The sequence below is a fragment of the Petaurus breviceps genome, unplaced genomic scaffold (assembly GCF_028583685.1).
Source record: "Petaurus breviceps papuanus isolate PSGF00001 unplaced genomic scaffold, PetGlider_PUasm1.0 90919, whole genome shotgun sequence".
In the NCBI taxonomy this organism is placed as follows: Eukaryota; Metazoa; Chordata; class Mammalia; order Diprotodontia; family Petauridae; genus Petaurus; species Petaurus breviceps.
Window position 1 is genome coordinate 5,307,050 of NW_027187378.1, and position 14,099 is coordinate 5,321,148.

General features: G+C 38.4%; 1 protein-coding gene and 1 long non-coding RNA gene across 5 annotated transcripts in view; one reads left to right on the forward strand and one right to left on the reverse strand.

Moving 5' to 3' along the window:
- The window catches only part of TASP1 (taspase 1), a 326,885-nt gene extending 319,408 nt beyond the window's left edge, over positions 1 to 7,477 (reverse strand). For 2 of the 4 annotated variants that reach the window (XM_069075434.1, XM_069075433.1), the window contains exon 1: positions 7,355 to 7,477. The gene's annotated coding sequence lies outside the window, so the exon portion shown is untranslated. The remainder of the gene's footprint in view (positions 1 to 7,354) is intronic. The other 2 variants (XM_069075435.1, XM_069075436.1) reach the window with 2 other exon arrangements.
- LOC138151883 (uncharacterized) overlaps positions 7,413 to 14,099 on the forward strand; it is a 78,028-nt gene continuing 71,341 nt past the window's right edge. The window contains exon 1 of the long non-coding RNA XR_011165955.1: positions 7,413 to 7,538. This is a non-coding gene — a long non-coding RNA (uncharacterized lncRNA). The remainder of the gene's footprint in view (positions 7,539 to 14,099) is intronic.

Consider the following 14,099-nt stretch of genomic DNA (forward strand, 5'->3'; position numbering starts at 1 on the left):
TCTGAAATTATTTTGTATTTTCCTCATATTTTGTATTTACTCAGCACCCCCACTCCCTGCCAACTCACTAAACTGTTTCATTTGTCTTCCTACTCCCTTAATCAAGCACTCAGTAGAGTGGTCCCACTGTACACTATCTGGAATATTGTATTGCATTTTAGATGCCACAGCTTAGGAAGAACACATTACTGATAATCTGGATAGTATCCAAAAGAGGGCAACTTCAATAGCATAGTGAAGAGACACAAGAATTTTTAGGCTGAGAAAGAGAAGGCTTAGGGGAACATGACAGCTATCTTCACATATTTGAAAAATTATAATTCCTCAAGTTACTAAGTATTTACTACCAGAGGCATCAAACTATCAAGAAGGAAATGACTATTCTAAATTTTTCAATTAGAAAAATATTCTTAACTTATCAATTACTTCTCATGCTCTTCCTCCCCCTCACCTCCCCCCAACATAAATAGTGGAAAAAGAATTAATATGCTAATTTTCAAAGGTAACTCAGCCTTTATCAAATAATATCTCATATTTTATGGTGTTCAAAGTCATAAACCCCACTTTGAAGAACACTTTCCAGATTCTCACCCCAAAGAACTAACAGACGAGTAAACCAGTCAGTAAATACCCACATTCATTCAAAAACAAATATTTCAACGAATACTTTAAAACAATTTTAATACAAGTATTTATTCCAAGCTGGTTAATAAAAAGTCAGTAGAGTCATTTGAAATAAAACATTTAACATTAGAAGTAAAGCAATTTCCAAACCAAAATTATCTTTCATAAAGAGACTATTAAAATATTACTTTTTTTTAAATGGGACATAATGCTAGGTATATATCATATGCAGAATTTTAAGGTAATCTCTCTACATATGAAACTATGCTTTCCTACAGCCACAGGAAAGCAAAAAGGAGCATAATAGCACATTCAGAAGTTTCTAAAAGTTTTTAAAAGGTGAATACTTAAGTTTAGGAACGGCAAAATGAAGGCAATTAGGAACCACAGGAAAAAAAATTATGTAGCATTTAGTACATTCTGGGCACTACAAAATAGGAAAAGAATCAAAAAGTTCATCTGCCACCAAAGTGACATGTCAAGATCAAAGGAAAATGGGTAAACCAAGAGACAATGAGAAGATAAAATACACAACATTCAAAAATTTTTGGTACACAATGTCAAAAGAGCTGGAGCTGCTCCTTATGTGCAACAAATCTTATACAGTGTAGCAATTGCTTACAATTTTTCCTATAGGAATCATAAAATAATTGTGAAAAAGGTTAGCCATTAAGATCATCAATCCAAATATATTAGACTGAAGAGTGAAGAAAACAAGTAAATCTGCTGGCATATTTAAATTTGTGTTAAAGAAAACTTCAAACTACAAATGTATGTGTATATATATGTACACAAATGTATTATATATGTGTATGTATTCATATATATGTCCATGAGAATCTAGGCCAGACTTAACACTAAATGAAATAAGGCTGGAAGAAAAAAAATCAGAAACATCTTAATAGGATAGCACAACATCAAGGATCAAGTTTTCTAAAAATGCAACCACCAGTCCCCTACAAGTATTCTAACTCTAGGAAAAACAATTAACCAACCTTATTTGAGCTTCTGAATAGCATTAAATAAATATTTACAGTATAAGTACTAGGGATCATAGATCCTTTATATATGTTGGAAAGGACATTGGAGACCATCTAGTCCAACTCCCTCATTTTAGGGATGAGGAAACTAAAGCCCAGGGAGGGCACAGGATGTCAGATATAGAGCTGGAATGAAGATTAAAGGTCTAATCCAACCTTTTCATATGACATTCAGGGAGGTTACACTACTTGCCTGAGATCACATAGGTAGTTCGAGTAAGGCTCAGGATTAGGAAATAATACAAAGCTCTGGTTCAGACAACTTGTAACTTTTGACAATAGAATAAGTTCATCTTAGAGGTCATTTTTTTTTTCACTATGGATGTCTGATTATATAAACACATTCTATATTTCCCTAGATATTACTTATAAAAACTCCCCAAAATTCTGAAGTATAAATGGAAGCTTAGTCATCCTTAAAAGTTTTTGGTTCCTAAGGATTCACTTCGTTCTTGCCTTTTTATTAAATGACCTAAATCTGTGTAATTTCATATGATGTGCTGCTCTTAAGACTTAGTTTATGAAAAAGTACACTGGTTTACATTGGAGTACTAGCCTTTCCCTACATAAATTAAACTAAAAGAATTTCATGCATAAATAAAATTCTGGGCTTATTTATGTTTCTCCTTATTCAAATAAATTGCTATCAAGTAAATTATGGGAGCCTGAGAAGATATGCCTTCAGATCTACAGATAAGGGAAGAGTTAAGACTAGAGTTGAGAGGATCATGGGAAATACAATGGATAATTTTGATTACACGAAATTAAGGAGAATTAGTACACATGCGCACATACACATAAAACCTAATCAGCCAAAATTAGAAAGAAAACAGGAGGAAAATTTTGCAGCAAGTTTCTCTGATAAAGGTCTCCTTTCTCAAATGTATAAAGAAATGAGCCAAATTTATAAAAACAAAAGTCATTCCCCAATTCATAACTGATCAAAGAATATGAAGAAGAAATCAACTATCAATAGTCACATGAAAAAATGCTCTAAATAACTCTTGTTTAGAGAATTGCATATTAAAATAACTCTGATATATCACCTCACATCTACTGAGTTGGCTAACATGACAGTAAAGAAAAACGACAAATGTTGGTATGGCTGTGGGAAAAACAGGGCATTAATGTATTTTTGATAGAAGTTGTGAACTAGTCAGACCATTCTAGGGAACAATTTAGACCTTTTCCCAAAGGGCTATAAAACTGTGCATACTCTTTGATCCAGCAATACTACTACGGTCTGTATCCCAAAGAGAGTCTTTTAAAAGGGAAAAGGACCTATTTGTACAAAAATATTTATAAGCAACTTTTTCTGGTGGCAAAGAATTGGAAATTGAGGGGATGATCCTCAATTGGGGAATGGGTGAACAAGTTGTAGTATATAATTGTGATGGAATACTACTGTGCTATAAGAAATAAGCAGGATAATTCAGGAAAACCTAGAAAGACTTACATGAACTGATACAAAGTGAAATGAGCAGAATTAGGAGGACATTGTACACAGTAATGTAAATAATGAATGATGATCAACTGTGAATGACTTAGCTATTCTCAGGAATACAATGATCCAAGATAATTCTAAGGGAGTCTTGATGAAAAATGGAATCCACCTCCAGAATAAGAACTCATAGAGTCTGAATGCAGAGCAAAGCATACTTTTCTTTATTCTGGTTTGTGCGTGTGTGTGTGTTTCCTTTTGCCACATGACTAATAAGGAAATGTTTACATGACCTCACATATATCATTTAAATCATACTCTCTGCGTTCTTAAGGGGTCGGAGAGGGGCAGGAAGGAGAGAATTCAGAATTCAAAAATTTTTTTTAAAGAATGTTTTAAAAATGTACATATAATTGGTAAATATTTAATGAAATTAATAACAATATATTAAGAAATTAAAAAGAAAAAACAAATTGCTTCTGTAAAATGGAATTTTCAGAATAAACCAGGTGTTAAGGTCATATAGGGACAACCTATATTCCTATCAACTAAAGAGATGATCTTAAGTCAAGAAGACTTGAATTCAAATTTGTTGTCAGAAGCTTAGCTGTGTAATACTGGGCAAGTCACTTAACCCCTGTATGCTTCAGTTTCCTCAACCATAAAATAGAGATCATAAGAACATCTATCTCCCATAGTTGTTGTGAAGATCAAATGAAATAATTATTTATAAAGTGCCTGGCATATAGCAACATTTAAAAAACATTTTTTCACCCTCCTTCTTACAACACTAGAAGTAAAGAAGCTATATTTGATCACAAACATTACAGCTATACATATTCATTTACTTTAGTGTATATTTATAGAAATATCATCTTCACATGTTGGACCTTAGCTATTTAAACTCTAAATTCAATGGGCAGAGATCACACAATATGGTCTAGGAGGGAAGGAAAGGGTACATGCATTTATTAAGTGCCTACCATATGTTGAACAATGTGCTATGTATTCAACAAATATTAACTCATTTGATTTTCACAACTATCCCCTGAGGTAGGTGCTATTATTATCCCTATTGTGGAAATTAAAGAATACAAAATCCAAGCAACTTGCCCAGAATCATACAGATAGCACAGGAGGCTAAAATTGAACTCAGATCATCTTCATTCTACCCACTGTGTCACCCAGATGCTTCTAAAATTGGATTTACCATTACATTTTTCACTGTCTATAATTCTCTTATTACTATTCTACTGAAAATATCATTAAAGAGGAGGAAATATTTATTAAGCACTCTTGTCCTGATGCTAAGTGCTTTACAAGTACCATCTCATTTGATCCTGGGAGATAGGTGTTATTATGACAACTCATTTTACAGTTGAGCAAACTGAGGTAGACAGGTTATTTGCCACCCAACTACTAAGTATCCAAGGTCATTTTTAAATTTAGGTCTTGCTGATTCTAGGCCTAGTGCTCTCTCCACTGTACCATCCAGTTGCCCTCTAATAATAGTAATAATACTAAACCATAATTATACAACACTTTGAGGTTAACAAAGAACATTCTTTACAACAACCCTCTGGTGTAGATAATACAAATATTATTTTCCCAGCTTTAGAGATGAGGAAACTAATATTCAAAAAGGTTAAGTGACTCCCTTAATGTGATACAAGTAAATGTCAAACCCAGGGTCTGAACTCTGGTCTCTTCTGACTCCCCAAGTCCAGTATTTTTGCTACTTTGTTACTTGCTTCTCAGGACGCAGATTCTTCTAAAGGAAGAGAAGTCTTGTTAAAAGTATGTCAAGCGTGAGGAACTTGAAAGGAACTAAGAATTAGAAGAACTAGGTTCTATGTAAAAAACTGGGCCTCAGTTTTCTCTCCTGTAAAATGAGGGGCTAGACTAGATAATCTCTATGATACCTCCCATCTCTAAAATTCCATGATTTATAGACTCTGAAAAGACTGATCTGCTGCAATCATCACTACTACTTAATCTAAAGAATGCAATATTTGAATACTTATTTAGATCATTGATACTTAATTTTCCCTTTGCTGTTCCCCTTACAAAAGAAGCCAATAAGTTTGAAGAAACTTCGTTGTTTTTGCCAGATTTTTTTTCTCTCATCCAGACCCATCATTTCATCAGTGTTTCAAACACCCAGTATGGAAATTTCTTCCACCAATGAGGATCAACAACCATCTGAAAATTATAGTGTTTGGAAGTACTCTGGGGCATTGAGAGGTTAAATAATTCATTCATAGTCATAGACTATCCAAGGTAAAATTTGAGGCAAAACTTGAACAAATCTTTGACTTCATGTTCAACTTGCTATATCCAGTAGTCCATTTTGCTTCTTATTCTAATTTTCCTAAAATGTCACTTTGATACTCTCTTTAAAAAAATCTTCAATGGCATCACACTCATTAAACACATCATAAAAACCAAATTCCAAGTCTGGCATTTAAAGACCTCTAATGAGACCTGACTGCCATTTATAAGCAGCTTCTCAATGAAAATTGTAATTATACCTTTTGACAAGCTATGTTACCCATTGTGTTATAAAGGTACTTTAATCCACCACTACTCTCCCTTCTCATCACAATGCCCAAATCTTAGCTATTCTTTGAGGACTATTAAATTTAATTCAACAAACATTTATTAATCACTTCACTGAACAAGGTACTATGCTTGCAGCTAAGGATATGAAAACAAAAACAAATTGGCCTAATTTTAATATTTTTGTTTGGTTTTTTTGGTTCTTTTTATGTGTTGTCTTCCCCATGCCAGGGCAGTTCGATGGCACAATGGATAGAGCACTGGGCTTGGAATCAGGGAGACTCACCTGGGCTCAAACACTTACTAGCTATGTGATCCTGAGCAAATCACTTTAACCCTGGTGGCCTCAGTTTCCTCATCTGTAAAATGAGTTGGAAAAGGAAATGGCAAACCACCCCAGTTATCTTTGGCAAGAAAATCCACATGCAGTCCCAAAGAGTCAGACTGACAAACCATGGAACAACAACTACCCCCATGCTATCATGAGTTCCTTTAGGGCAGTTACAGTCTTAAGACAAAATCCAGTGCTTAGTACAAATGCCCAGAATAAGAGAAGGGCTAAATAAATGTGTATTGATTGACTGCTAGTACTTAAATCTCCATGTCCCAGCTTAGAGGAAGGAAAGGACAGATATTCAACTCTTATCTATACCTTTGAGGTCCTAAATGGAAATAAGCAAGGAGGAAGGGAATAATTCAATTCAAATGTTTTATTAAATACATACTTGTGAAGAGCACAGTTCAAGGCATCGTGAAAAAAAAAATCAACAAAACCGTTTCTGCCCCTACACCTCCCCTATCTCAAGGACTTTACCTTTTCTCTTCATTTTATGGACAAGAAAACTAAGGCCCGGGGACAGTGAGTTGACAAAGGTCAACTCAAGTAGTAATGACCAGATTTGAAATTTAAACCCAAGTCCTCCCCTCCAGAGCCAGGGCTCTTTCCCCTGTACAAAACTGCAGTGGATACATGTAAATTGCTAAGTGAATACAATGTAATTTCTCGAGAAAGGAAATGGGAAAAGAGAAGGGGGAGAGAAGCTGAGAAAAATGGGAGAAGGAAAAGGAGGAGAAAGAGAAGGAAAAGGAGGAGAGGGCGAAGAAGAACAACAAGAAGAAAAAGAACAAGAGAGGAGAGAGGGAGAAGGAAAAAGGAGTGACTGAAAGAGGAAGACAGAGAAAGAGACACAGAAAGATAGGAGAATGAAAAGACATAGAAAAACAGAGATAGAGACAAAGACAGAGATAAAAACTGAAAGACAGCAGGGAGAGGGAGACAGAACAACAGGGGTGGGTCCTTGGGAAACTCCTCCCGCAGGTGGTGACACCTGAGTAGAACCTGAAGAAAGTGGAGGAAGAGAGCGCGGGAAAGGGGGGCCTAGAGAGAGAGCAGGGCAGGTATGACAGAAAAGGGCTCCCCTTGGTTCCCGGGGCTGGAGGCCGTGTCTAGAGCTCCCCAAAGTCCTGACAGAGGAAAATGTTGCCGGGAAGGAGCGGGAAAGGGACATGGCATGATCCAGCTAACCGAGGCCACTCTCCTCCCTCCAGGGGCCAGCTCCTCCGGAGAGGTGAGGAGGAGGGGTCTCTCCGTCCCTCCTGCTCTAGGTGCCTCGGAGACAGAGAAACGACCCGTTCGAGGCGAGCTGAGGGCGGGAGCGGGGGGAGCGGCGCGAAGGGGAGAAGGACTCACCCGCAGCTGCAGAGCCCTCGCAGCACCGGAACCAGTCACTCACCCGTTGCCAGGGTGAGGAAACCGCGTCGAAGAACGTAACTCTTTCCTATTGGGAGCGGGGCCGGTCACGTGGTCGGAAGCGGGACCCCGGGCGCGGTGCCTGCGCTCGCTGCCTCCTCCCTCACCTGGTGTGAGCTAACAGGTACGGAGCTCGGCCGCGCGCGCCAGGCTAGGCTGGGCTTCCTCTGGGAGCGTGCGCGCGTCGGGGTCGCTGGTAGAGGGGAGGACTCCGAAGTGGCCTTCCTCACAGCAAGGGGGAAGTTCTGTTGACCTCATCGCGCAAGCGTGATTCCCAGACACTTCTCTGCTTTGAAAGGTTGTTTCCACCCGACTCTCCTGGTTCTGTGTGGTTACATTTGTATCCTAAAAAGGACAGATTGTTTCTGCTAGTAATCGTCTCAGTTCGTTTTAGATAGGAATCGGAGGATCGAATTTTTAGATCTGGAAAAGACTTTAGAGGCAACTCAACAAGCACTTATTAACCATTCCTATGTGCCAGGTTCAGTGCTAAGTCTTGAGGAAACAACAACAAAAAGGCAAAAAAAGTCTGCTGTCAAGGTACTCAAAGTCTAAAAGGGATGGAGAGGGAGGGAGAGAACAGCATGCAAATAACTTTATATACAAATATGACATAGGGAGGACAAATTGAAGATAATCTTAGGGGAAAGATATTAAGGAATACTGGGAAAGGGTTCTTGCAAAAGGTGGGACTTAAGCTGAGACTTGAAAGAAACAGAGCCCAAAACAGGTGGTAGGCAATGAGAATGGCCAGAGATGGAGCCACCTCAGGCCTGAAATGTTATATACTCCTCTATTCAAAAAATTCCAAGAACAAACAAAATCCTCACTTTTGCATTCAAAATTTTTAACAGGCAGTCTTCTACCTTTCCAGTCATTTTTCTCTTTTTCCTCTTCCTACTGTGATCCCTGTGATCCAATGACATAAGCTTCCTTGCTATTTTCTCATACAATATGTTTCTCCAGATTCTGCTTATTTTTACTAGCTGTTCCTTGTGTTTAGAACACTCCCTCTGTAGCTCTGCTTCTTGGCTTCCCTGAAGTCCCAGCTAAAATCCCAATTTCCTTGTGCCCCTTAAATGCTAAAGTTCCTCTCTTCACTGATTGTCTCCAATTTATCCTATGTGTGGGTATCTTATATGTACATAATTATTTTCATATGGTCTTCCCCATTAGAATTTGAGCCACTTGAGAACAGAGACTATCTTTTGCGTTTCTTTGTATCCCTACAACTTAGAACAAAGCCTAGCATATAAGAAGGAATTTAATAAATGCTAGTTTACTAATCCAAGGCCTTCATTTTACAGATGAGAAATTGAGGCCCAGAGAGGTTGTGACTTAGCTGAAGCTGGTAGTAACAGAATCAGGATTTCAACCTAGATCCTCTGACTCCAAATGTGATACTCTTTGCATTGTACCATGCTTCCTTATATCACTCAGTAAATATTAAGTGCCTACTGTATGCTAAACTATTAGGCTCATTTACAAAGACATTAATTACCCTCAAATTTATATTCCATAGGAGGAATAATATGTGTGTGTGTGTGTGTGTATTAAAAAGTTTTGGGGAGGGGGAAAGGAGAGTGGCATAGGCAGTTGGAGAGATGAGACAAACCCTAATCTAAGAGGTGGCATTTGAACTGAGCTTTGAGGAAAAGGAAAAACTTTAAGAGTAGAGACTTGGGTCTAAATCTGTTCTCCATCATTTATTACCTTTGTGACTATGACAAGGCAGCCATTCACATGTTGATCAGAAGAAGTGATACAAGGACACTCTCAAGGTCTCTCTTAAGAACTTTGGAACTGATTTTGTGACATGGGAGACACTGGCACAGGACTTCTCAGCATGGTGAGCCCACATCAGAGAAGGTGCTATGCTCTGTGAGCAAACCAGAATTGAAACAACTCAGAGGAAATGCAGAATGCTCAGATTTAGAGAATTGACTGCAAATGTTCACAAGAACTATTTGTGCCCAACCCGTGGTAGAGCATTCCAAGTTCATATTGGTCTGATCAGCCATAGTCAGACACAATGAAATTTGACTCTAGCATAGGGATGTCATTTTGGTCCTCTTCCAGAAAGGAAACAACCAACCAACCAACCAAGGACCTTTGACAAGTCACTCAACATTTCTCAGCCTAAATATCCTAATGGGGGTGGGGAGTGGGGAGCATGTGTTAAACCAAATGGCTTCTAAAGTCCCTTTCAGTTCTATGTTTGTGCTCCTATAAATAAATGAAATATTTACATAATAGCCATAAGTAGTTTAATGCAACATTCATTCTAAGCTTATTTCCTGGTCCATCCCCACCCCAGCCGTAGCAGCAAGCACCCTAGCATACCCAGAGTGTCGGCCAATACAGGTTCTTAGATCTGCTTTTCTAAAGGAAAGCACTCAAAATGGGTTAACAGTCTTGCTTTAATCAAACATATGTCATTTACCTAATTCAGGGGAAAAAAGGTCAGCACCCTGAACTTCAGAAAATACAAACAAGTTACAAGCAGAAGTTACAAGCAGACAAACAGATCAGCAGACAGACTTCCAGCTATATGACCACTATATCCATACCTAGTCAGTTACCAGAGAGGGAAGCACCAATGTCTGGATCAGCAGACAGACTTCCAGCTATATGACCACTATATCCATACCTAGTCAGTTACCAGAGAGGGAAGCACCAATGTCTGGGTTTTCAAAGAGGGGGAGGGGAGGGGCAACAGCTGCCCAGAGTCTCATCAAGTCAAATCACACAACTCTTCTCAAAGTGAACCCCAAAACAAAATCTCACCAGGGTATATATAGCCTTCTCCTGGCTCAGAGAACGTCACAACCCTCTTGACCCACTGCCCAATCACAAAGCAACACAGTGTGGACATTCCTGAAAAACAAGCCTCCCACCACAGGCTCCATGTGACCATATTCAGCCTATTAGGGAGCAGAGTATATTCTCAAATCAAGGAAGGTTCTCAGATTCACTTAAGCCTATCAAAGGGCCTAGGGGCAGGGAAGATCCTAAATTCCCATTCCCACAACACCACCCCAGGTACCTATCTATTTTCCTCATCTTACTGTGTTGCTCCCCCTCTATCAAGGCCACCATAAGCAGGTGAACACTGAGAACATACACATTAATTTTAATATTTTACTAAAAACTATAAGTCTAATATTGAGACAATAGATCTACCCTATTAAAATATTTGTATTTAAATAATCTTTGGATTATTCAAACAGCTTTTCAATAAACATTTATTCATTAAGCTCCAACAGGTAAAGGAAATGTGCTGAGAATGCAAAGATTTGTAACTACATGATTTTAACCCTGGAGCTACATAAACTTATCACTTATCATGTACCATGGCTCCAAAAAGCATGACAAAAGGGGCAGCTAGGTGGCACAGTGAATAGAGCACTGGCCCTGGAGTCAGGAAGACCTGGGTTCGGATCCAGCCTCAGACACAACACAAAAACTAGCTGTGTGACCTTGGGCAAGTCATTTAACCCCAACTGCCTTCCAAAAAAGCAAAAAAAAAAAGTATGACAAAAGGTAGAAATGAGAGTAAGGGCAAAGAATTGAGCCACAATAGTCATAGCTAGCATTTAGAAGTAGTTTAAGTTTGGCAAAGCACTTTATAAATATAACCTCATTTTATCCTCACAACAACCCTAGAAGGTAAAAAATTTTTACAAATGAAAAAATAGAAGTAAACAGAGGTTAAATGATTTACCCAGGGTCATACAACTAAGTAAGCATCTAGGCTGGAGTAGTACTCATATCTTCCTGATTCCAGGTCCAGTGCTCCATCCACAGTACCACCTACCTAAGAAAATTTGAGGAGACAGAAACCAATTTCAGTTAGGGAGGAAGAATCTTGGAAGGTTTCATGAAGGTGGGGGTATCTGAGTTGAACCTTGAAGAGTAGAAATTAAAGAAGAGGAAATGCTGGGTGCCTAGGTGGCGCAGTGAATAAAGCACCAACCCTGGAGTCAAGAGAACTGGAGTTCAAATCCAGATTCAGACACTTAATGGAGAAAAACTAGCCATGTTACTTTGGGCAAGTCACTTAACTCCAATTGTCCTACCTTCTCTCCTCCAAAAAGCAAAAAAAAAATTTTTTTTTAAAAAGACAAAATTCACCAGACTGAGATTTGGAAGAAGTATATTAGAGGTACGGGGAAGGAGAGTATGAAGTACTAATGGTCCAGTTTGACTGACACACAGAAGGGAGTGAAATTAGTCTGAAAAAGGGGAATAACAACCATAATGGAAGGAATCTTAAATGTCAAATTAAGTATGGAGTTTGTAAGGGGGGGAAAGTAACTAATAGAGTGGTTTCTAAGATTAAAAAAAAAAGAATTCTTTAAAAATAAAATGTTTACTAAAACCAAGGAATTATTTTTGAGTTAAGGTTAGGATTGTTAATACAAAACATACAACAGATCTCTAAAGAGTCCTTGCAGCTATTGAGCCTATACTTTTAAGATTCTATAATTAAGTCTCTTCTTAGTAAGCTTATATGCTTTACTAACAGTTCAATATGGAGGAAATGGTGTATAGATAGAATGAACCTGAATTTTATATCAGAATTTTAGTTTTTTTTAAGAATTTACATTAACTGTGGTAAGATAGCCTAAAAATGCAAATAATTTTTACTTGCTTATCTATCAACACATATACTATGGGCGGCTAGGTAGTGCAGTGAATAGAGTACCAGCCCTGGAGTCAGGAGGACCTGAGTTTAAATCTGGCCTCAGACACTTAACACTTACTAGCTGTATGACCCTGGACAAGTCACTTAACCCCAATTGCCCTGCCTTCCCCCCCTCCAAAAAGAAAAAAATAAGGTAGATTTTAGGGGTGGCTAGGTGTCTCAGTGAGTAAAGAGCCGTCCCTGGAGTCAGGAGGATCCGAGTTCAGTTCTGGCCTCAGACCTTTAACATCCACACAAAAAAACTAGTTTCCATTCTATTGGAGGGAAAACAGGAAATAAATACATACTAATGTAACTACTTGGGGTCACCACAGGTTTAACCTCTTGGTCTGATGAGGCCATCTTCTAAGCCCCAAATTCATAGTAATTTTATGTAACATGTGAATGAGTCATGATTATGCATTGAAGAATGGAAATTCTCTAATGCTGGGCTGAGGGGGAAGAGAAAAGGGGAGAAATTGGAATTCTATCCCTTCTCTAGAAAAGATCATGTTCTCCTGTGTGCTTCTCAGAGCTGTTCAGTACCTTCAAGCCAACAAAGGAACACAAGCATTAAGGAGAGGGTCAACCACAGGTGTTTGTGAGAAATAAGATTAGATCAGCTAAATGTAGTCCTTATTTTTTTTAAAAAAGTTTATTATAGATAATAAAGAGGGGGCGTCGGGAGGGTGGAGGCGGCGGAGGGGGAAAGCCCCGGGTGAGGATACAGAAGCCCCCTCACCCCCACCCCTCCCTAGCCCCGAATAGAGGCCTAGGAGCTTTGGCCAGATCTATGGGGGCTGTAAGCTGCGAGGATGAGGAGCTGGAATTTAAACTGGTGTTCAGGGAGGAGAAAGAGGCATTAAAAAACTATGAACAGCATGTTTATGAAACAACAGTTGCATAAAACTGAAACTCAATGGAAGGGAAAATGAACCTGTAGAAATCTTAGCAGTGGTTCAACTGAGCCAGATCATCTGAAGATCTCTTATTGAAAGTGGAAAGAGGGAGAGAGAGACAGAGAGAGAGAGAGAGAGAGACAGAGACAGAGACAGAGAGACAGAGACAGAGAGTGTGTGTATAACAAATCTGCCAGCATTTTTGTAGTTATCAAATCTCATTATGAGGACAGTGGAAACAGCACATGTATTAAGAAAGACATCATAAGCTACCAAATAACATACTTCACAGAACAAATCCCCTTAATAAAAGGATTTGTTCTGTAAAACTTGAACTCAGTTAACAAGCCACACCCAAGGACCTAGAGGCCACATTGTGGCCTAGAGTCATCAGATTTCCCTATTCCTGATCCTGGTCCATCTATTATCCCTCTATGTTACTGAATGACTAACCCACATCATTTTCCAATGCCACATAGCCTGGATCATATCTTTGGCACAACTTCTTAAGCATAGATTGATAATATATTATAGTATATGCCTAACAGATATTTCTGTCACCTAATATATCTCCAATAGACCATATTTTCACAGTTACACAATTGAGAGAAAGGTATATAGAATATAAGATCAAACTGTGTTAATTGTTTGTTGATAGGAGGGGAAAGCATTTGACTTGGTAGAACAAAGCATAGAACAAAGACTTTTATCTATTAATATATTTTCCATTAATGTATTAATATCCTACAAATGCAGGGCATGTATGTTTGTGTGTTTGTAGATTACCCATATAGGTCATGTGTGTCTACATGGGTCTTTCTAGAAGTGGCTTGTCAGGAGTCATGAGCATATATCTTGAGTCTCCTACACCTAAGTTTCTCTAAGGATAACTTTGAATCCTGTCAAGAAGTGAACAGGACAAAAGGATTATGTGACTGGACACTTTGCTTTCCTTGGAGTGGGTATACTAGGCTAGAACTATATCTTTCTATCCTCCAGATGTTATTAGTTTAAGGGCAATGATTTTTATATTCAAAGTGTGCTTCTGATCTCTATCCCTTAATGGGGAAAGAGGTCTCTTAAGTATATAACTCAAGAC